This window comes from Pogoniulus pusillus, chromosome 4, assembly GCF_015220805.1.
Source record: "Pogoniulus pusillus isolate bPogPus1 chromosome 4, bPogPus1.pri, whole genome shotgun sequence".
NCBI classification, from domain to species: Eukaryota; Metazoa; Chordata; class Aves; order Piciformes; family Lybiidae; genus Pogoniulus; species Pogoniulus pusillus.
Window position 1 is genome coordinate 18590975 of NC_087267.1, and position 21953 is coordinate 18612927.

Here is a 21953-nt window from a genome sequence, read left to right on the forward strand (position 1 = left end):
CCACCTGGCTACAACCTCCCTTCAGGTGGTTTTTTACTGAGGCTGCCCTATAATGTCTCCTACAGCATTCTCTTTTGGAAGTGAGGAAGTATGGGGTAAGCAAAAGGAGTAATGGGAAAATCGACTGAATTGCCAGGCTGGTGATCAGCAGCTCATTACCTAACCTGTGGGTGGTAATGGGCAGCCTACATGGGGCTGATACTGTTCACCACCTTTAGCAGTGACTGGGAGGAGAACAGAGTACATCCTCAGCATTTCTGTGGGTAATATGACAGTAGTGAATTTGGCAGAGACAAATGGCAGAGCTTCAATCTAGAGACACCTCAATAATGTCAAAAAAAGAACCAATAAATATTTGTGGGACTTAAGTAAGGACTCACATGAAGTTGTACTCCAGGGCAAAATTGTCCGGTGTATCCTTGTTGCTCCTTAGTTTCATGGACCTCTTGTTTTCAAGGCCAGAACTGATACATTATATTAGATACTCAGACCTTCCCTTTGGCATAAGGAATAAATCTTTACCTGTTTGAATGTTTGATACTGATAGCCTTTGACTGTCTGAATGCATCTGCCAGGAAAGCACATGCTTGGAAAACTAATAATTTCTCTTTTCTTTCATGTATGTCCCTGAAGTTCCAAAAGAGAGGCGCAGAGACAAACGAAGAAATGATACCTTCTGCAGGAAATGGTAAGATAACCTTGTCCTGCAACCTCCTTATCTATGCCCTATTAATGAGTATCTTCAAAACCTTTTTCATTCACAAAGCCCAGGACAGCAACCCAGTGTTTCTCTCTCTTTATAAAGTCTTGCTTCATAAGCTGTATTTCCCTGTTTTTCATAGCACGATGTGCTCGACACAGCAGGGCAATAGATTGATGTCTTCTATAAGAGCACCATTTTTGGAAGCTGAATTGCATCCAAGACTTTTACAGTTCCACAGTCAGACCTGCAGAAGCTCCCTATCTAATTTACATGGGAGTTGCAAGTGCCCTTGACATCATCAAATCTGGTGCCACCATGGGCAGAAATCCATCAAGTCTTTCCTCTACTGAAGTCTCATCTATAGGCTAGAACTCAGTTTAGGAAACTTGTGCTAGTTTGAAGCAGGGTAGAATGTTTTGGTGAGAAGAACTAGATTACAGGCTGTGAAAGGAAAACAATGGTGATGTCTGCTCCCCTCAGAGTCTTGCTGAAGAAGAAAGGAAAACATTAGATAACACTCTCACCATTTTGTCGCACTCTGGCTTGGGCTTCTGACTGGGCTACATCTCTCTAACACACCCTCCACTCACCTTTGCTTCTTAACCTCTTGGCCAAACCTCTATTCTTCCTTGGGACTGGGGTAAGATTGAGAGGGGTAGGGGGAAGGTGCAGGGGTGGTTGAGAGCCCCTCCTGGGGACTCAGGTTTCTGGGAGGGGAGTTGTGCTTCTGTATTACCTTTTACCTTGTCTATTTCTGTCTATAACTGTATCTACTGTAAATATCTGCTTGTATATTGTGCTAGCTGTAAATAAATAGCTTCATTTATATTCCCAGAGCCAACTGAGACTAGTCTGGGTGATTTCTAAAGTGCTGGGGAGGCAGGGGACACCCAAACCATCACAAAACTCTACCTGGGTACAGATGGGTCCAAAGACATACCAAGCTTTAGGCACCATAGATTAAAAATCATGTTCTGGGAAAATTAAATTCTTGATTGGAAAATAACATGGACATTATTTCACTGTTCCACACACAGGTTACCAGGTAAAACTAGGTGGAGAATCCTGAGGAAGAGAGGGTCTGAAACAGCAGGAAACAGCAGAGTTATTGCTGAAAAGCTCAACGCTTTGAGGTGGGCAGTAAGTGCTGTTGAAAAGCCTCTTTAACATCTTCATAGATGATCTGGATGAGGGCATCGAGTCAGTCATCAGCAAGTTTGCAGATGACACTAAGCTGGGGGCAGATGTGGCTGGGTTGGAGGGCAGAAGGGCTCTGCAGTGGGACCTTGACCGCCTGGACAGATGGGCAGAGTCCAATGGGATGGGGTTCAATAGCTCCAAGTGCAGGGTGCTGCACTTTGGCCACAACAACCCCATGCAGAGATACAGCCTGGGGTCGGAGTGGCTGGAGAGCAGCCAGACAGAGAGGGATCTGGGGGTGCTGATTGATACACTCCTGAACATGAGCCAGCAGTGTGCCCAGGTGGCCAAGAGAGCCTGTGGCATCCTGGCCTGCATCAGGAATGGTGTGGCCAGCAGGAGCAGGGAGGTCATTCTGCCCCTGTACTCTGCACTGGTTAGACCACACCTTGAGTACTGTGTTCAGTTCTGGGCCCCCCAGTTTAGGAGAGACATTGAGATGCTTGAGCATGTCCAGAGAAGGGCAACGAGGCTGGGGAGAGGCCTTGAGCACAGCCCTACGAGGAGAGGCTGAGGGAGCTGGGATTGGTTAGCCTGGAGAAGAGGAGGCTCAGGGTGACCTTATTGCTGTCTACAGCTACCTGAGGGGTGGTTGTGGCCAGGGGGAGGTTGCTCTCTTCTCTCAGGTGGCCAGCACCAGAACAAGAGGACACAGCCTCAGGCTGTGCCAGGGGAAATTTAGGCTGGAGGTGAGGAGAAAGTTCTTCACTGAGAGAGTCATTGGACACTGGAATGGGCTGCCCGGGGAGGTGGTGGAGTCGCCGTCCCTGGAGCTGTTCAAGGCAGGATTGGACGTGGCACTTGGTGCCATGGTCTAGCCTTGAGCTCTGTGCTAAAGGGTTGGACTTGATGATCTGTGAGGTCTCTTCCAACCCTGGTGATACTGTGATACTGTGATGCTGTGAAAAGCTGAAAGGTGGAAGTCATTGTCCTGGAATTTAGTCACATTCAAAACCGCACATTTTGAAATGCAAATCGTCAGGACTTCCCTTTGGGTATCTTCGTGTCCTTTCTCCTCACGGAGGCACAGCAGAGCCGTAGCTCAGCACTGCCTGGCAGGGAGCCATCCCTGCAGGGATGCGCACTCCAGCCCTCTGTGCCCTCACCTGTGGGGTGAGGACTGGGCTGGGAAAGCCTCTCCATTTTGGAGAGCAGACCCTGTCTTTGGGGCATTCCTCTGCCAGTTGAGGGTGTTCCTCTGGCAGCCTCGTCTCACAAGACTCCTTAATGCCGTGAGTGGTAAAATCCTTTGTACAAAGACCGCTTTGGCAAAGATGGCAATAACCATTTTGGCTGCCGAGCCGAGAGAGTGAAAAGCTCTGCGGGGATTGCTGCTGGGTTCGGTTTTGCTGCTCCGTTCTGCTGCTCTCCGTGGTTGAGCTCTGTGGTAAAGGGTTGGACTTGATGATCTGTGAGGTCTCTTCCAACCATGATGATGATGATGATGATGATACTGTGATACTCTTCGACGGTAAGTGTCAGGTAGCTGGGACTCAGGCTCACAAGGATTTGTGAACTTACTTGCTTAGATACTCCTGTACGTGTGTATGCTTTGTAATGTTGCGGTTTTAGACGTCCGTTGACCCTGGAGAGGCCCCAGCGGCACCTCCGCTTCCCCCGGCGGCAGCTGGCCCGCCCGTGGCGCCAGGTGGCGCCATAGCGGCGTCATCCGCCGCCATCCGCCGCCTTCGAGGCCTCGCTGGGCACGGGCCCGGGCGGCCGTGGCGGCAGCGGCAGGGCTCGGCTCAAGGCGCCCCTCGCTATGCCTGCACGGCGATGGCCGACGGCCGGGAGGAGGACGGTGCTGCAGGAGCTGAAGTGCCTGTAAGTGACGTTCGGTGCCAGAGCAGCCTGCTGCCTGAGCGCTCCCCAGGGACCAGTGCGCGCCTACCTCCTGCTCCCTCGCACTGGCCCTGCGCCGCCCCGGGCCGGCTCCCGCAGGCCCTTCTCACCCTCCCGTAGGAGACCGCCGAGAAACGCGGCGGGTCGCTCTCCAACTACTGCCTCAGGCCAAACCCGGCAGAGAACGGGCGGAAGAACGGGAGAGAGAGGGGAGAACAGGTGCTTCCTTTTGTTTGCCTTCTTTCCTTCACTGCAAGTTAATCTTCACCTCGTTTAGGGTGTGGCTTTCCCAGGCCTCCACTGCAGCTCTCACACGCTGTGGTCGTGGCCACCGTTACCTGCTCGCGTGTGGGCCTTGCGCTCTGCTGCTTTGTTACACTTTAAAGCTTCACACCACAGATTGTCGAGGGTCCAATGCTGCCTTCCTCATGCATAGCCTTCACACCCCACCCTGCAGCTGACAGCTAGAAAAACAAGGAGGAAGGGATGATAGTTTTCAGTGAAATCAGTTCCTTGCTCCAAACACTTGAATAAGCACAACAGAGGACTTGGCTTGGGCACGGGAACAAACAGCGTGGGTAAGGAGGGAGCAGAGCATCCACATCAGCTAAAACTGCCACTGGAAACCTGTGTGTCAAAAGATACCCTCAGGGCTCTCGACATGAAAGTTGTTGAGACATAGCCTTCCACACCTAGACGTTTCTGGACTGAACCCAGTGAGCTATAAGTGGAGGAGCTGCTTGTGGCAATAGTAAACATGTGCTCACAATGTAGGTATTTTTCCATGCTGCCAGCTCTTCTGACAGAAGTAAAACCCCTCACCACCCCAACCCAAAACTTCCAAACATGTCAGGTTTTAAAATATGGCCATTCTATTCCTGGATTGTTTTTCTAGTGCACTGTTAAATGGAGAAGTCTTTTCCACTTCCCTTTCCCCTTCCTGCAACAATATACAGATGGACCTTAAAGAGAAAGAGAGAGTGGGAAAAAGTGCCCTGTTTGTTCCTGTGAAGATGCTGGTTTTGTTCTTTCTTTGTTATTAGATTATAGGATGAAAACAGATGTTTCTTCTCTTTATGATGCGCTGTATGGTTGTCTAAGCATAAGGAAAACAGCACTTCTCTGGGTCGTGCAGAGTTTTATCCAAGGCTGGTGCAATCCTTGTCATGAGGCAGTTGCCTTGTAGCAAATACTTCAATGAAACCTGCATCCAAAGTCTTGCACCATCACAGTTCAGTGTTTAGTTGGCCTCTGTTTCAATTAGAAGCATGTGTTTTGTGAGATTCTGTAAAATTACTGCATGAATGAGTGAAAAAAAGGGGTAGGAACCTATATGTTCATCTGTCTGCCTGTCTTTCCTGTGTGCAAAAGTAATGTTTTGTTTGAGAGAAATAGTTTGCTAGAGAACCATCTACCAGCCAGCTGTGTCCATGTAGGGAATAGCTTCTGCAGAAGATTATGTGCCTCATCTTGTGAGTAGAAACATAAAGAGTTTTTAAAGAGTAAAAGTGTACAATAGACCTTGCTCTGTAATCCTAGTGCTAGTTTTTTTGTTGTAATAATTTGTAGGTTGGGATCCTCTGCAGATCAATAATACAGCAGTTGTGACTGCCTGACATAGGCAAGAGCTGGCCTTGGGCAGAGAGGGAGTACCAGACTGTGCATTGATTTCGTGAGTAGGAATGGCGAGGACACATGGATGTTGGCAGATGGGAATCATTGTGTATCACTTGGCCAGAGTCATCAGTGCACTGGCAAGAAAGATCCAAATCCAGATGAGTACTCTCACTTAAACAGGCAGAAGCTAAACATGGAAAGCATTCACACAAACAGTCAATCGTGTTTCTCATTTAGCAGTTGTGTTTCTCCACAGGACGTTCCTGAAAGTTTGCAGGGAAATAGTTTTGCCTTTATTTAGAGCTAATTTTTGCTAACAAAAATAGCTTTTATGCTTTTTTTTTCTTGCTTTGGTTTAAGTCTGGAAACTCTTGGCTCTTTAGCCACCAGATGGGTTAATGCAATAACTTTTCTTACCCAAACAGCTGATAATGGCCAGGTGCTACTCCGATGAGTGCTCGATGCCAGTGATTCTCTCCCCTCATCTTGGCATTTTTTGATGGCAGTCTTGCATCCCAGGAGGCCAAGCACTAGAAGCTAAGTTGCTGCCCAAGGCATATGCTTCTTGGCAGGCTCTGTGGGCATCTGCATAGGTGGCTCTGCACAGCTTTGCTTTCTCTCACATGGCCAAGTACCTAGGGGCGTGTCGGGGGACTTGCTTTGCTGTTTGTTTTGTTTTGTTTTGTTTTTTTACTTTTCTTTTGGTTTTCTGGAGCTTTCTGAATAAACTGTGAGATGTCTTCTTTATGAGGAATTGGCTGTACATCCCATATGCCCTTCTATTGTTAAAGCTGGGATAATAGGCACTGAAACAGGATCTTTGTTTCCAGCACCCTTCTCTCTCTCCCTGTATGCAGGCTGAAGTCACAACCCTCTCCCAACCTCCTTAGCGTTGCTAGAAGCAATTGTTTTTGTAGACAGCTGTTTATAATCTCAGGTCTATGAGGGAATGAGTGACAAATTTAAAGAAACAAAGCTACCCTATTTACTGGAAATAAGTAAGGAAAGTTTGAGGAAAATAAAACAGCTGGAAGGCAGGGAAGCAGCACAAGACGTGGGTAGTTGCAAAATGAACCTTATAAGGGAATAGCTGCTTGGCCTCACCAAATTTAGGGGGCTAGACCTAGAAAGGCATACCAGATGACTGTGTTTTACACCAGCTTGAGGCAGGAAGCAGGCTGAAACGGTTTTCAGCTCTTGTAGTGAGCTATGAGGTGAATAAACCATTGTGTTATTTGTGTTTTTTTTTAGGAATGGAAAAAAGAAGTCCCCCCTTACTGTCATTCACTAGCAGGATGACAGCATTCATCTTTCCTTCCCCTCCCTGAGCTCATCTTCTGTCAAACACCTTTCCTCCCTGATTCTGAGGCTCAGATCCCATTGTTTTCACCTCAGTCCCTCCCAATCGTTTGGTTGGCATAGGATATTGGAGTTGTGTGTTTTATGCTTTTTAGCTGTTGCTCTTTGCTTCCTACTGGGTGTTCCTCCTGGATTCCCAGTGTTGCTGCCATGGTGTGGGACCTTCACAGGTTGCAGTCCCTCAGAGGTTCAGTATGCCTCCTTTTCTCAAACCCTGCCAGGTTTTGCCTATTTACTTCTTTTTAGTCTGTCCTGCCCATTTCCTGGCATGCACTGCTGGCATCCAGCTGGCAGCTGGAACACCACACCAGTGGTGTTCTGCAGGACTCAGTTTTGGGGCCAGTCTTGTTTAATATCTTTATCAATACAACAGTGTTGAGTGCACCCTCAGTAAGTTTGCAGCTGACACCAAACTGAGTGGGAGCGACTGCAGACTGGTTGGGAATGGTTACCTGCTCAGAGGGGAAAGGCTCTGCAAAGGGACATGGACATGGCTGGATCGATGGGTCAGGGTCAGTTATATGAAGTTTAACAAGGCCACCAGTACCATCAGTAAATTTATGGATGACACCCAAGTTAGGAGGGAGAATTGAACTCCTGGAGGATAGGAAGCTACTGCAGAGGGATCTGGACAGGCTGGGTCAACGGGCTGGGGCAAATGGGGTGAAATTCAACAGGAGTCTGCACTTTGGCCACAATAACCCCATGCAGCACTACAGACTGGGGCATGAGTGGCTGGAGAGCAGCCTGGTAGAGAGGGACCTGAGAGTGCTGGGTGACAGCCAGCTGAAGATGACCCAGCAATGTGCCCAGGTGGCACTGAAGGCCAATGACATCTTGGCTTGCATCAGGAATAATGTGGCCAGCAGGACTAGGGTTGCAATTTTGCTCCTGTACTCAGCACTGGCCTCACCTTGAGCACTGTGTGCAGCTCTGGGCCCCTCACTTCAAGCAGGATATCGAGGTGCAGGAGGAGAGTGATGAGACTGGGGAGGGGGCTGGAGGGAAAGTGTGACGATGAGATGCTGAGGGAGCTGGAGTTGTTCAGCCTGGAGAAGAGGAGACTTAGAGGGGACCTTATCACTCTCTACCACTACCTGAAGGGAAGCTGTGCCCAGGTCAGGGGTCAGGCTTTTCTCCCAGGCAACTTGTGACAGAACAAGAGGGCATGGTCTGAAGCTGCACCAGGGGAGGTTTTGGCTGGATGTTAGGAAGCATTTCCTCGCAGAAATGGTGATTAGGCACTAGACTGCCCAGGGAGGTGATGGAGTCACCATCCCTGGAGGTCTTTAAGAAGAGACTGGATGTGGCACTTGGTGGCATGGTTTAGCTGATGTTGTGGTATTGGGTCATAGGCTGAACTCAATCTTTGAGGTCTTTTCCAGCCTCAGTGATTATGTGAAGGCCGAATACTGAGTCCTGCGCTTGGGTCACAACAACCTCACACAATGCTTCAAGCTTGGAGCAGAGTGGCTGGAAAGTTGTCCAGCAGAAAAGGACTTGGGAATGCTGGTCAGCAGCCAACTGAACATGACTCAGCAGTGTGCTGAGATGGCAAAGGTGGCCAGCACCATCCTGAGCTGTATAAGGAGTGCTGTGGCCAGCAGGAGTAGGGAAGTGATGGTGCCCCTGTACTCAGTGCTGGTGAGGCTTTACCACAAGTGTTGTGTTCAACAAAGCTGGTGAAGGGCTTGAAGAACAGGTCTTCTGAGTTGTGTCTGAGGGAACTAGGATTATTTAGTCTGGAGAAGAGGGATCTGAAGGGAGACATCATTGCCCTCTACAGCTATTTAAAAGGAGGTTGTGTAGTGAAGTGGGGCTTGGTCTCTTCTTCCTAGTATCAAGTGACAGAATGAAAGGAAATGGCCATAAGTTGTGCCAGGGGAGGTTTAGGTTGGAAACTGGGCAAGGTTTCTTTGCTGAGAGACTGGGTAAGGGTTGTAACAGGCTGCCCACAGAGGTGGTGGAGTCACCATCCCTGGGGGTGTTAAAAAACCATGGTAGACATGCCACTTGGGGACATGCTTTAATGGCTGTGGTGGCGTCCAATTGACGGTTGGACTCAGCCATCTTAAAATTCTTTCCCAGAAAAACACAGTTCTTTGATTCTGTGTCTAGGTTATTGCAGGATTTGCTTGCAAGCAGCACTGCTTTTAAAGTGCTGGTGGTTATCCCATAGGAGCTGGATTCTGGAGAGACTGTAGGGGTTTTCCCCATTAAACCCTTGTTCCTGAAATCACCTGATTAAACTTCCACTATATTTTTAATGAAATGTAATGTTAATGTATATTTTAATCCTAACCCTCGTGCTTAAAGAGAAAATGTAAACAGTAGAAGGCAATAAAAGAGGAAATATTATGGGAATTATTTTTGTCTCTCAGCTTGTGGAACAAATTCATAATGTGTAAGCCCTAAGGATCTGCAGTACCATGGAAGGAGTTGCTTCTCTGTTGTATCTGTATCTGCAAAACTCTAATAACCCTGTAACACTTTTGTGTTACATCCCTACCAAATACATTGGTTTACATTTTAGCACATTTTACTCTGCTTAAGTCACAGCCTGCACTGCTCTACAAACTACTGGTTGAATAGATACATGCACCATGGTAAGGATGGACTTGCTGTAAAGCATGGTCTGCAGCAGTGAAGGCAAATCTGGCTTTAAAAGAAAAAGCTGCCAATCATGTTGAGAGTATCATGGGAAATTAAAATGCTCAGAATCTCTCTAAGTCTTAAGCTCTTAATTTTGAGTCTCTTCTGTGAGACATTTTCCTGAAGAAATACCTAGTTCTGTGTTTCCCCTCCTTACCTTCCTTCAGCAAGGTCAAACATTGCTTGATGTGCTTGTCAGGCGTAACTCAGCAGTACCCCATTCAGGGAGATATCACTTCTTTCAGTCCTGTAGTTTAATAACTCCAAGACAGCCAAACCTGTAATCTTTACATGCTAAAAGCTATTTATGTCAAAAACCACTGATCAAGGAACTAATTTCCGTTCCAGGGATGACCATGGCTACACTTTAGACTTCCTGCAGGCCTGTGGAGATGAGTCTTTCAAGACTGTGTTTTGCCCTTGAGATGTTTGTTACATATTGAAGCCTTGACTATCCAGACAGTGCAGTCCTAAAGCTTCTGTGCTGTAGCAGCATACATAAGTATAGCAGAGCATAAGGGAGGAGCGTTGCACCAGGCTGCTTACTGCTGCTCCTTTTCGCTGAATAGAAAAGTACCATAGCTCAGCTTGGAGCCTTGCAGAACATCAACACAAGGGTGAAACCTCATGAATAAACTTGAGGTTGCCAGATTTTCCCTGCTCTTCCTCGGGAGGTTGTTATGACTATACCTGTGGAAGCAGCCTCTGTACAGGGAGGGATTTAATTCTATTTTTCACCCTTTAAAGCCAACTCGAAGGGACGTTTACCTGTGATAGCCACAGAGGTGTGGCAGCTTCACTTTGTGTTTCTTGTAGGTTCCTTGGCCTCAGCCTCCATATGCCTTTGCATGACAACACAACCCCTTCCTGCAGATGAGAGGGGAGATTTGGAAAACTAGGAAAGTATGGAGAAGAGTGCCTGGATCAGAAGTCACCTAAGCTGCTGCAGGAGAAACCTTGAACCAGTTTCAGGACATTCACACAGTGAGATACATTTATGTAGTTCATTTTGAGAGAAGTCAAGCTTAAAGCTTAAGCCTGGAGCTGTGTGCAAGTAAGCAAGGTGTGCTTTTGAAGGGTGGAGAAACCACCTTGGAAGGTTATGTATGAAAAAGTAGGTGTCCAGGGCTCAGTTTGTAACTTGCTAGTCAAGGCTAAATGCATTTTAAGATGTTCCTGAAATTGAAACATTCGATTTGACATGGTTTAATGAATTTGCTTGTCCTCAGTCTGCCAGGAATCAATTTTAACCCAGTACAACCCTGAGATCTAACTCAGACCTAGAAGAAGAAAAAAAAATCTTGGTAGATGTTTTCTTTTCTTAGTCTTTAATTAGTCAGGAATTATTTTCTCGGTGCAGCAGAAAAAAACTTTTCAGATATGAAGACTGAATGGGGGCCATACTGTCCTCTGAATATTCTATGCCCTGACGAACAGATTGTTACCTCCAGCTCCTGGAGTCAGTTACACATGGAAAATAATCTAGGTGCTCATATTTTAAATAAATAAAAGTACAAAATTCTTTATTCAGGGGCATGGTTTGGAAACTCTGGGGTGTTGAAATCTGACTTGCAGCTTCTGAAGCCTTGATTCATGGTTCCTGAATGTGTGGGATTGCTAATGTGGTCAAAGGTTTGACCCTTACAAGATGAAAGGCAAGCTGCCTCCTGGGGGACTCTGTGATGAGGCACGTCTTGCTTGTGCAGCATTTTGGGAGCCCAGAGGCTCAAGTGTTCCCAGTGTGTGTGTGGTGGGGGGAGAGGTTAAAACAAAATTATTGAAATGGAGACATCTCAATAGCTATCAAAGCACTAGTTTCTACCTCACTCCTTCCTCATCACCCATCTTCCCTGTGGATCTTGCAGCAACATGCTGGTCTGGGACTCAGCTGCAGATGTCACCTGGCTCTTCCCAGGGTGTCCAGGCTGTTCCCAAGCAGTAGTCATCAAAGGAGGACTTTATTTCCAGAGGTGGTTAAAGTGACTAACCCAAGATCAAACAGTAGGGCAGTAACGGAGGCAGGAACTGAAATCAGGTCTTCTGAGTCAAGTTTCTCTTGACTGCAGTCTCTGGGTTACATGGCAGAACACATTTGTGCCGTAAGTTTCGACAGTTGCTGAGAGAAAACTTCATTTTCTTTCCCCAGGAGACCCTAACTGTGCCATCCTGTTCTCTGCCTGCTAGGAAGCAGCTTCTTAGCATTTGATTTTAAGATGGGAAGGCAAGGAAGAGATGTTTCTAAGTGGTTGCACTCCTTTGATCGATGAGAGAGGTGAGCCAGAGTGTGTTCCAGTGACCTCCTGCTATATAAAAGCTTAGCCTGCCTGACAGGACTTCTGGCTGCTGAGTAGCTGTGAGTCACAGCCTTTACCACTTGGATTTGATGCAGATTTTTACATCACACACTGCGGAAACAAGGTGGCCTCTCAAATATTTGCATTCCTTGGCAAGCGAGGGTAAACGGGGGTGGATTCAGGAAGTTCTGGCAAGGGCAAGCACAGCTGGTGTAAAGGTCTTTGCAGGGTTCCTTTGTGTATGTGTGTGTTTGTAGGAAAATAGTGGGGCCCCTTGACTTTTTTCCAGTCAGGGTTCCTGGGAAAGGATGAGTAATCTGGAGATTTCCTGTGACTTCTGGAATGAAGGAAAAAAAACCCAGGTTGCCTTTTGGGGAAATCTTGGATCTTCCACCATCCCAGATTTTTTCCTCTGTAGCACAGGCAGCCTCACCTCTGGGCTCAGCAAGTGGTGGATACTACTCAGGAGCAGTGGGAGCCGCTCTGTGGAAATTCTAGCCTCTGCCCTTATTTAGCTGGAAAGCCCAGGATCCGAACCATACAGTTCCTGTTGTCTTCTCATGTGTGCTTTGGGAACTAAACTCTGTCTAAGGTGCAGGTTCCAGTGGGCAAGGTGTGCCTGACCGAGGGTGTTGGGAGCATTTCCTTTTCATGTCTGGAAGCATTGGCTCTGTGAGGGACAGGCTATGTGGCTGCAGCCTGTTTTGCACAGCGCCCAGCTTGGCTAGGGTCAGGTTCACGACTTGAGTCAGCTGGATGCTGGTGCAGTGCAAATGAGTAACTGGTAATGACAGAAGAGATGTGGGGGTTTCCTGTTGGCTGTGGAAGAAAGGACTGAGGTACCTCATCTCTGAGGTTATTACTGTTTGTTATTTGACTTGCAATTCTGCCTGCAGGCTGCCTTCAGGGACAAGGGCTCTGTCGCACAAGGCACATGCAAGCAGCCAAGGCAGAGCTGCTCCCCACCCTGCAAAAGTGTGTTCTCCAACTGAGCTAGGCTGTTTGAGCAGTTTGAGAGCAGGGACACGGTGATGATACCAAGGCCAGAGGGTGAAGCAAGGGGCATTGCTGCAACCAGCAGCAATGCACAGGCAGTTTAGAGATAATAGAGATCATAGAATCAACCAGGTTTGAAGAGACGTCCAAGATCATCCAGTCCAACCTAGCACCCAGCCCTATCCAGTCAACTAGACCATGGCACCAGTTGCCTCATCCAGTCTTTTCTTGAACATCCCCAGGGATGGTGACTCCACCACACGTCAGGTGTATATCCAAAGGACCTGCTTCTATTACTTCTAGATGCTCATCACCACTATTTGGCCACAACTTTCTCTCACTAGTATTGTTTGATGTGTGCTTAGCCATTGTATGTTTTGAGTGCTTTACAAATATTATGTAATTAGGAAAGTAACTCCCTATTTACTCAGGCAATTGTACAACCACGTGTTCAAAACTCAGCCTTTGGAAACATAGCCTCAACTGAAATTTCCTTATCTGCTCCTAACTCTCCCAGCTGCTCTCCCCAAAATGGTTTTTAATCCTGCAACCCCATACCTGGCTGTGCTGATGGCAATACAGTGAATACAGCCTGGGCAGATAAACTGCTTTCCTCCGCAGTGTAACATAGGCAGAAAGAAAGAGCTGGTAGGGAGTACATGTTTTGGATTTCAGTGTCAGTCTGTTTGCTAAACATGCTTCTTTTTAGTAGAAGGAAATCAGTACAGACCTAACAGCTGTGTCCCCTGGTGCCTGATATCCAGTTGCTGATGACACAGCTGAGGGCTCAGAAGCAACTGGCATAGTTGCTTGACTTTCTTACAAGTCTGGGGTTGTTCCAGGCTGGTGCTAGCAAAGGCTTTACTCCTGTGAGTGCCTGCACGAGATGCGAGCCATTGGCACAAAGCTGGAGACCCTATCTGGATCCAGGGTATTTTTGTTTGTTTTGGTTCTGTGTTTTTTTTCTCTCTCTCTCTCTCTCAAAGGTTAAATGTTTCCCACAGAGTGCAAGAAAGGGTTATTGAAAGCAGCAGGTCCACTTTTGAATATTGCACTTCTGGTAAATCTCTGATCCAGCGTCTAGTGGTTAACCACTGATACAGGAAATGACATTTAACGTTTTATCACTCAGCCAGAAATGGAAGAACAAGGCAAGTCTGTATGTGGTGAAGATGGATCGTTGCCTACTACCTTCCCCTTAAAGGCATATCATGCCATTTGAAAGGAAATGCTTTTTTTTTTGAGCCGGGGCTTTTTTCTCTCTTTGTGTACCTTTCAGCTTAAGGCAGACTAAAAATCTGGAAACCGGGCCCCCTTCTTCCCCCCTTCCCCGAGGTTTTGCCGGTTAAAATAGGGCTGATGGCCATGTAAATAACTTAAATCCTCTTTCCTGCTCTTTTGTGTCTTTTGGAAGTCCTGGAGGAAGCCGGTGGGGGATGCAGGGTGGGGGCAGGAACGGGTTGTGGAAAATCCAGGTTTCAGTAGGTGGCACTCGTTGCTCTGACTCGGGGCTCTGCCTATCCCTAGCACGAAGCGCTGTTTGGTCGAGGCAAACGTGAGCCAATGTGCTAAAGAGGCAAAGGGATCGTTCTGTGAGTCTGTGAAAAAAAAGAAAACAGGAAAAAAATACCCCAGAAGACCCAAAACCCAGCGAAGTAGGAGGACAAAACTTTAGCAAGTGTAAATTGTTGTGGTTTATTGATTTCAGTGTAGCTGCACTGGGTTACACCTGCCTGGTGTCAGCACAAGCTAACCACAGTGGTTGTGCTGCTAAAACTTCTTCCGAATACAGAGTGCATATTCAGGAAGGCAGCAAGCTCCAAAATTGAATTGGATGTTACAGTCCAGCTAAATCTCTAATGTTTGCCAAACCTGCCTATATAATTCTAGCAGTTTCATATGTTTTCATCATACATATTTGGGGGAGTGGGCCGAAGAAAAAACATCAGTGTGGCACTTTCCTCCTGCAAACAGGATATGTGGGCAAGTGCTTGGGGGTTTTTAGCTGTTCCAGAGGCCATTTTCACCTAATGACACAGTGGGAGATGTTTTCCAAAGAAAATGCTTCACAGATTGCCAAATCCTTCCTGGAAGTGAGCACAGAAATACATTAGAAAGCAGTATTAAAGGTCGGCCAGGCCTCCTGATCTCTTGGGCTGCGTAATGTGATTTTCATGCACCCAAGAACTGCAAGAAGTGAAAGAGCTGGTGGGTGGTGGTGGCAGCAGAGGCCTCCGTGAGAAGTTCAAAGGCTACCGATGAGGACAACTCTCCAGAAGTCCTGCTGCTTTCTGGCTTGGCTGGAAATGAAGCAGGGTGATGAGTGAGCACTTGGATGCTGGAAATCTGCCTTGCTCATTCCCACAGCAAGGATCTTGCATCTCCCTAGCCAAAACCTGTGAGGACAGACCTCCTGTAGTTTAAGCACCAGCTTGGTCAAACTGCTCGAGATCCATCCTTGCAGCATCACACTAGTAGATGAGACAGAGGAAATCAAAACGTGTTCACGTGGAGGTCTGATGTGTACTGGCAGGAACTGGAAATGGGGAGTGAGGATCTGCAGTGAAAGGGTCAGTGGATGTCAGCAATGGTTAAAAGGATCGGTGTAGTTCTGCCTCTCAGCACTCTCAGTGTTCAGTTAGAGCATCAGCTCTTCAGCCTGCTGCTAATTTTCCATTTTGGTTGTGGAAACTTGCTTGAGTGCAGAATGCAAAATGAGAAAGCTGTGGAAGATTGTGCAGCTGAGGGCTCTGCAGAAGCACATGTACATTAGCCACAAAGATGCACGAGCATTCTTGGAAACAGGTTCTCAGACCTTAATGCCCCGTGGTTTTGATACCATTGTGATGTATTTTGAACATCCAAAAGCCCCCACCCCTGCCAAGGCATCCTGCTCTATTTAGAAAAGTCTCTCCAGCCCTGCAGAGCAGTTGGGCTCTGGTCCTGCCAAAAAGTCTACAGAGATATGAGCAGATCTTTGGCCTTTCTGAATGTTTGCCAGTGAAGAGTGCCTGGCAGGATCAGAGACTTGAGCTACACCTTGGGAAGTCCTGCTTTTTATCTCTGCACTTGATTGCACCCAATTACTTGCTAGGAACACATTCTTTGCAAAAAGATCTGGTGCTGGATCCCTCTCTCATTGTGACTCTGCCAGCTGCTGTCCCCAAAGCTATTTTTAATCAGACAAGCTTCCCCATCCCTGCCAAAACAAATCTAACAATTAATAACAACAAATTGAAGGTAGCCTGAATAAACGAATTGTGCTGGCTCTATAGATCAGCAGCAGAGGCTATTAGGGAAGATCAGTGCTGCATTGTTAATGTACTGTCTTCTGTTTTGTTGTAGCCTTGGTCTCCTGATCCACACCGGGTCCCTTTATGTTGTGCTGCCAGTCTCCAGGCTGCCCGTGGCAGGTAGGCTGGCAGATGGGCACGGGCACCTCTGCACAGTGTGTGGCTTTGATCAGTCTTGCTGCGGATGTGAGGTGGATGTGAATGCTGCTGCTTACGTGCCCATTGTGTTGCCCTGCTAAGTTCATTAATTCTGAGAGCTACGAGATGACAGAGAGCTGCACCCAAAGTAGGCTTGGTGGTTAGGTTAATTCTCGGCACTGTCATGTTACAGCCTCTGCTGTGATTGTTTGCCTGCGGGTATGCGCGTCCTGATGCTGTGATCCTGTCAGAAGTTAGGCTGGGCTGGATCAGAGCATGGACAGGAAGCCTCGAAGGACAGGCTGCCGAAGCCGTTTCAGGCAGTACTGTACTTTCTGCCAGCACTGCCATAGCACTGTGCTGGACAGATGCTGAGGTGCTGAAGGTTTCTCTGCCTGGGTGCAAGCTGTTGTTTCTTTGCCCACATGTGGTAATAAAACATTTCCTGACAATCTGACTGAAAAAAAATAAATATGGAAAGCATGCAGTGGTGTGAGTCCAGAGGCACTGTCCTGGCTGAGGCTCAGGCTGGCTCTCTGTGTTTGGTTTGCTTCCACACGATTCTCAGAATCATAGAGTTCTTTTGGTTGGAAAAGACCTTTAATTGTGTCCAGTCATTCTCTAGCTCTACCAAGTCTGCTGCTAAGCCATGTACCTTTACACCACATCTCTGCCTCTTTTAAACACCTTCAGCCTCCTCCCTGGGGAGGCTATTCCAGAGTTTGAGAACCTTTTCAGCGAAGATGTTTCTTCTAATATCCAATCTAAACCTCCTCTGGTGCAACTTGAGGCCATTTCCGCTTGTCCTGTCAGTTGTGACTAGGCAGAAGAGACCATATCCACCTTGCTCCAACCTCCTTTCTCCCTGCTGGACAATATATTTCTCCTCAGCTGTGGCTCCAAACTTTTTTATCACACTGGCTCTTATGTCCTCTTGCAGAGCTGGAGGCATCCACTGGTGGGGAGTTGTACAGTTTTACGGGTTCTAGAAAGATAAATAGGAAATGGAAAAAGAAATGGGAAAGGTAGGAAAGAGGCAAATGAACAAACAACACCTCCCCAACTCCGTCGCTAAACCAGTCCCCCAGAAGCAGGATCACTGACTTGCTTCACAGTCAGCAAGGACTGCTTTCCCAGGCCCTGTGGGATGGCATGCTCACCTCCTGGAGAGAAGAGCACTGAAGCTGCTCTTTTGACACCTCAGCCAGGAAGGACACTGCTGAGATCAGCTACAAGAAGAGAATGTGAAAGCAGAGGCAGCAGGATAGCAGGCTGAGGAGAGTCCTGGTTGCCTCTGGGATAGGGAAGGAGGGAAGGAGAAAGCTGGCTCCTACTTTACTTGCCTGTAAATCTCATGTCCTTAGGATCCTTTTTCTTAGTGTGTCTGTGGAATTGAACCAAAAGTAGTGTCATTTCTGAACTTGCTGCTGGCAGTGGCCATCTCACTGCAAAAAGCTGTTCATCTGGCCATGAGGAGGCACATGCCCAGCCTTCTCCAGGCTTCAAGACTTACACCACTAAAGACAAGAACACGTGTTTTAATCAGATGCTCTCTTCTAAACATAGACCTCTTTTCCCACAGGGAGAAGAAAGGAAAATAACAAAAACTGATAAAGGAACTGCTTTGTGCTTCCTTCTGAAGAACAATTGCAAAGGTGGTGCTCACAGGACCCTGGTAGGTGATAAAGACAAGGCAGGTGGCAAACTGTGAGTAATGTTGCTCCTCAGATAGGCCACTGCAAGGGAAAGTAGCAGAAAAATCTCTGGGTGTGCCAGCTGGGGAAGCAGCTACCGCTGAAACTGTGTACTCAAAACTGTTACTTTGTTCTTCTACCCAAGAGTTCTTGTTGTAATCTATGACACAAGTACAGATCTGTTTCAGGCAATTGTTTTAACTTAAATGGGTGAGTACTCAGGTATTTTCTACTGGATATGTATTGCTGAGAACACTGGAACTGAGCTGCTTTGCCTGGACCACTCTGGAGCTACCCATAGACCTCCAGCCTCAGATGGACAGCAGCCACAGAGGTAGGGTACTTCTATGCTGCTACAGCAGCATAGGGGTGGGACTCAAGAGACTGGTGTGTGGCCATGTGGATCTCTCTGACACCCGTGTATTTCATCAGCATCTCAGCACTGCATTGCCACTTCTGCACTGCCAGCTGGTTTCAGTGTTTGCATAGAATGGGCAGACTGCACCACAGACACACCAAGCATGTGCTTTGCTCCATGCCTGTGCAGAATCTCACCTTAAAGTTACCCCTTGTTTGTGTGAAGTGAGGTGATGTTGAAAGGTTTTCAGGCTGGATTCCTGGTGTTGTAATTATGCTGAGTACAGAGGTGTGCCAGCCTGGCTGAGTCTTCTGTTTACATGTGACAAAAAGTCCTTTTATTGGTAAACTGGGAAGAAAAGCAGAAATGGATATGCAATCTTTTTCACTGAGTGCTTTAGTAGTTGGTGTCATCTCTTGGCAGAGGTCCTCAGAAGACCTCAAAATACTAATCTCAGAAGAAATGTGACTTGACCAAAATTGCCTCTATTTGCCTATATGTTGTAGGAGATGGAAACACTTTTTGGAGAGGGTGGTGGAAAGTAAACTGGTCTGCTTTTGCCTTGAGTACTTTGCATGACTGTCACACACATGCACAGAGGATGGTTTAGTGATCAGGCTCTGTACAGCAGCACAGGTCAGCTCCACTTTGGAGAGTCGCAGCTCCTGTCACTAGGTGTGAAATTCACACCATTCTCAGTCAAATTATCCCCAGATGGTCACCTTGGCCTGGAGGTCAAGGTCAGCCTGCAACGCTAGGACTGAACTGTGGTAAAGTGGTGTTCTGGCAGTAGGCTGGCATGGAGAGTGTGTGTGTGTGTTATCACATGCTACAGGTTCCAGTGATAAATTCAGCTGGCTTCATGTGTTCATGGAGCACCCAGTTTTTGTTTCTAAACTTTGCATTGTAAATGTATGGATGTGAGCTCTATCTATACCAGAGCCCTCATGATGTTATAACAGCAGCCTTACTGGGGATGACATGGTGATGGCTTTCCCATGCAAAACAGTCAGCAGCACTTCAGTGTAATCCATGGATGATAGCTACTGTGACTTGTGCTTGGGGTGTGTTCTTCCCACAGTTTGTGGTGGTTTGAGCTTTAGGAAATAAGCAGGAGAGTAGTAGAGGAGCAACAGAGCTGTGTCTTGCCTGTTGCACAAGTATAGTCACTCACTGCAGGTATCTAGGTGTTCTGATGGCTTCATTATGTTTTCTACAAGAAGTGAAAGACACATCAGTGCTGTACTGGTAAAGGCTATGAACACCCTTATAGACAGAAAAGTCATATGAAACAATTCAGGAGAGATTAAAGAATGGCTGGAAAAAAACAGAGCAAGTTCCAACTTGGAAAGATGCAAACTGGAGAAAAGCAACTTGAGACTCAAATACGCCGCAACTCGTGCTGAGAAGATCTAGGAATGATAGTGGCTAGCTGATGGCTAGTGATATTTCTCAAGCTGTAGGAGTGAGTGATGTGTGGGAAGGCACCCTCTTACATGTGGGAAGGCAGAGCATGTGGAATATTGTCCTGACCACTTCACTTCTAGGCAGACAGAGGCATGCTGGAGGGGATTCAAAAACAGCAACAAAAAAAAAACGGGGGGAGGGGGAGTTTGTCTGTGAATTTGCTGTCCCACAATTGTTCTGCATGAAGGAGTGAAAAAATGGAAAAGAGGGGATGTAGTGGCTCTTGGCAGTGTTGGAAAGAAGCAAATGCTAAGCAGATTTGCTTAAGGCTGTACACAAAGGGATAATCAGGAGTAACAGAAGTGCACTGAGAAAAAGAACATTTAACTGACTATCAAGAATCTGCTTGATGGAGAGATGTGCAGTGCCCTGCAAGGAAGTGGTGGAAACTTCATCCCTTGGGGACATCTAACACTTGACCACACAAAGCACTAGGAAGTTTATTAGAGGAAATGACTGCATTGGATAGGCAGAGGAAGTATGATACAAAAGATCACTTTCAATTTATCTGAATGTATGATATGAATGGAAAAATACATCCCAGGATGCTTGTGATTTCCATGCTCAACCGTCTTCAGCTGTCTTCCATTTATAGTGATGATAGAGTAATTTATTCCCAGGTTACTCTTTTTCTTCCACTCTACCAACTTTACCTTTCCTAATTTGTGCTGTGAAGCAGTAACCTCTTTGCACAGAGGAACAGGAAGCTTTTTCTCAGAAGAAGCAATAGCTTTGTTGGGAATTCTTGCTTTTTGGTTGGCCAATAGCAAAACAAGGGGCAGAAGGCAGTCATACTGCATTTGTGGCTGTCATCTCTTTACTGCATTTGGAAGAAGTTTGGTGTTCTCCATGGGGGCACATGGTTTTCAGACATTCCCAAGTGGGCTATGTGAGTTGTCTACCTTTGCCATTGAAATGGGCTGCCAGAATGTGAATTGCCATGGTTTCTTAACTGCCATGCTTAAAAGTCCTGGTATCCGTGCAGAAAGACAGTCAGAAAGATACAGACACACCAAAAACCCATTGGAAAAGTGCACACCTTCCCACCTCTGGGAGTGAGTGCTTCAGGGGTGCAGCAAGCACTGTGTTCCTGAGGGCTCCAAAGGCTTCCTGCCTAGGTATTCAGAGACCAGGTGGTCAAGCTGTAGCTCCAGAGCAATGGGAGCTAACCAGGGAGAAGGGAAAACAGACTGAAAACCCAACCTGTCTGCCAAGCAGCTCCTGAAGTGGTGTCCCATTGCTGCAGCCCTGGTTTAACCCTCTGCTCGTTAGCCTTTGCAGGCTCTCTTGACAGCATGCCCTCTCTATAATCTAAAGCTGTGCTTGGAAGATAAGGGTTTTGTGTACTGATTATAAACAGCAAGGCTGGAGTGGAAATTCACAGGGCTGGAAGTCAGAGCAGAGCTTTGTGGGTATCTTGAGAAAGCCTCATAAAGGGTGAGGGCTCCTTCTCTTGGCACATTCAAAGCAGCTGCTTCTCCGATCTCTCACAGGGTGTTTGTGCTTTTGTTCTGTCCCCACCTCCACAAGTCCTTGTGCTGAAAGGTTTTTCTTGTTTTATTCTGGAGTCACTTTGGATGCATTTTTTTCTCACAAATGCTTCTTAGCTTCATATATTTGACAGAGCAGGGTGCTTGCATACCATTGCTGAGGGAGAGGAAAAATAGCAAGGTGGGAGGAAAAACCCTTACCCTGGGAAACCTTTAACAATTTAGGTTGTGTTTTCTTTCCTCAGAGCAGAGGCTGATTGTCTTTTGAAATGTCCATAGTTTCCATTGTATTTGTCTTCTTACATGTCTTGGCTTTTAATTGGTTTGGAAAATGGTTATATTTATTGACTAGTGGAGAGCTGAGAGCCCTTCCACCACCATTTTTGCTTGGTGTACTGTCAGATCTTGGGGACAAGCTGGACTTGGGGGGGGTTCTCCTTCATTACAAGAAAAAAAAATCTAATGCTTCCACTTCTATATAGGTGAAGTGAAAATTGCTGCAGGTAGTTCTCAGTAAGGGATATGAGTGGGTTTGGCCAGTTCAAAACAGATTATTTGGCTTTGGCAAGAGGATATTATCTAACAGCCTTGGAAGTAACCTACAGAAATTGCAGTAAGAATAAAGACATCATCTGTGAAAGGGTGCACAGCCTCCAAGATTCCTACCTCTCTCTTTCTAGCCTTTGTGCTGTCCCAGATTAATATTCATTTCCACTCACCTAAATGCTTGGAGGCTTTCAGTGGGCAAGGCAATGTGAAAAATATGGGAAGCAAGAGAACAGATTCTTAACTAATATCCTGTTTGGAGCAATATTTTATCACCCCAAAACAGATGTAGTTTTTTAACTCT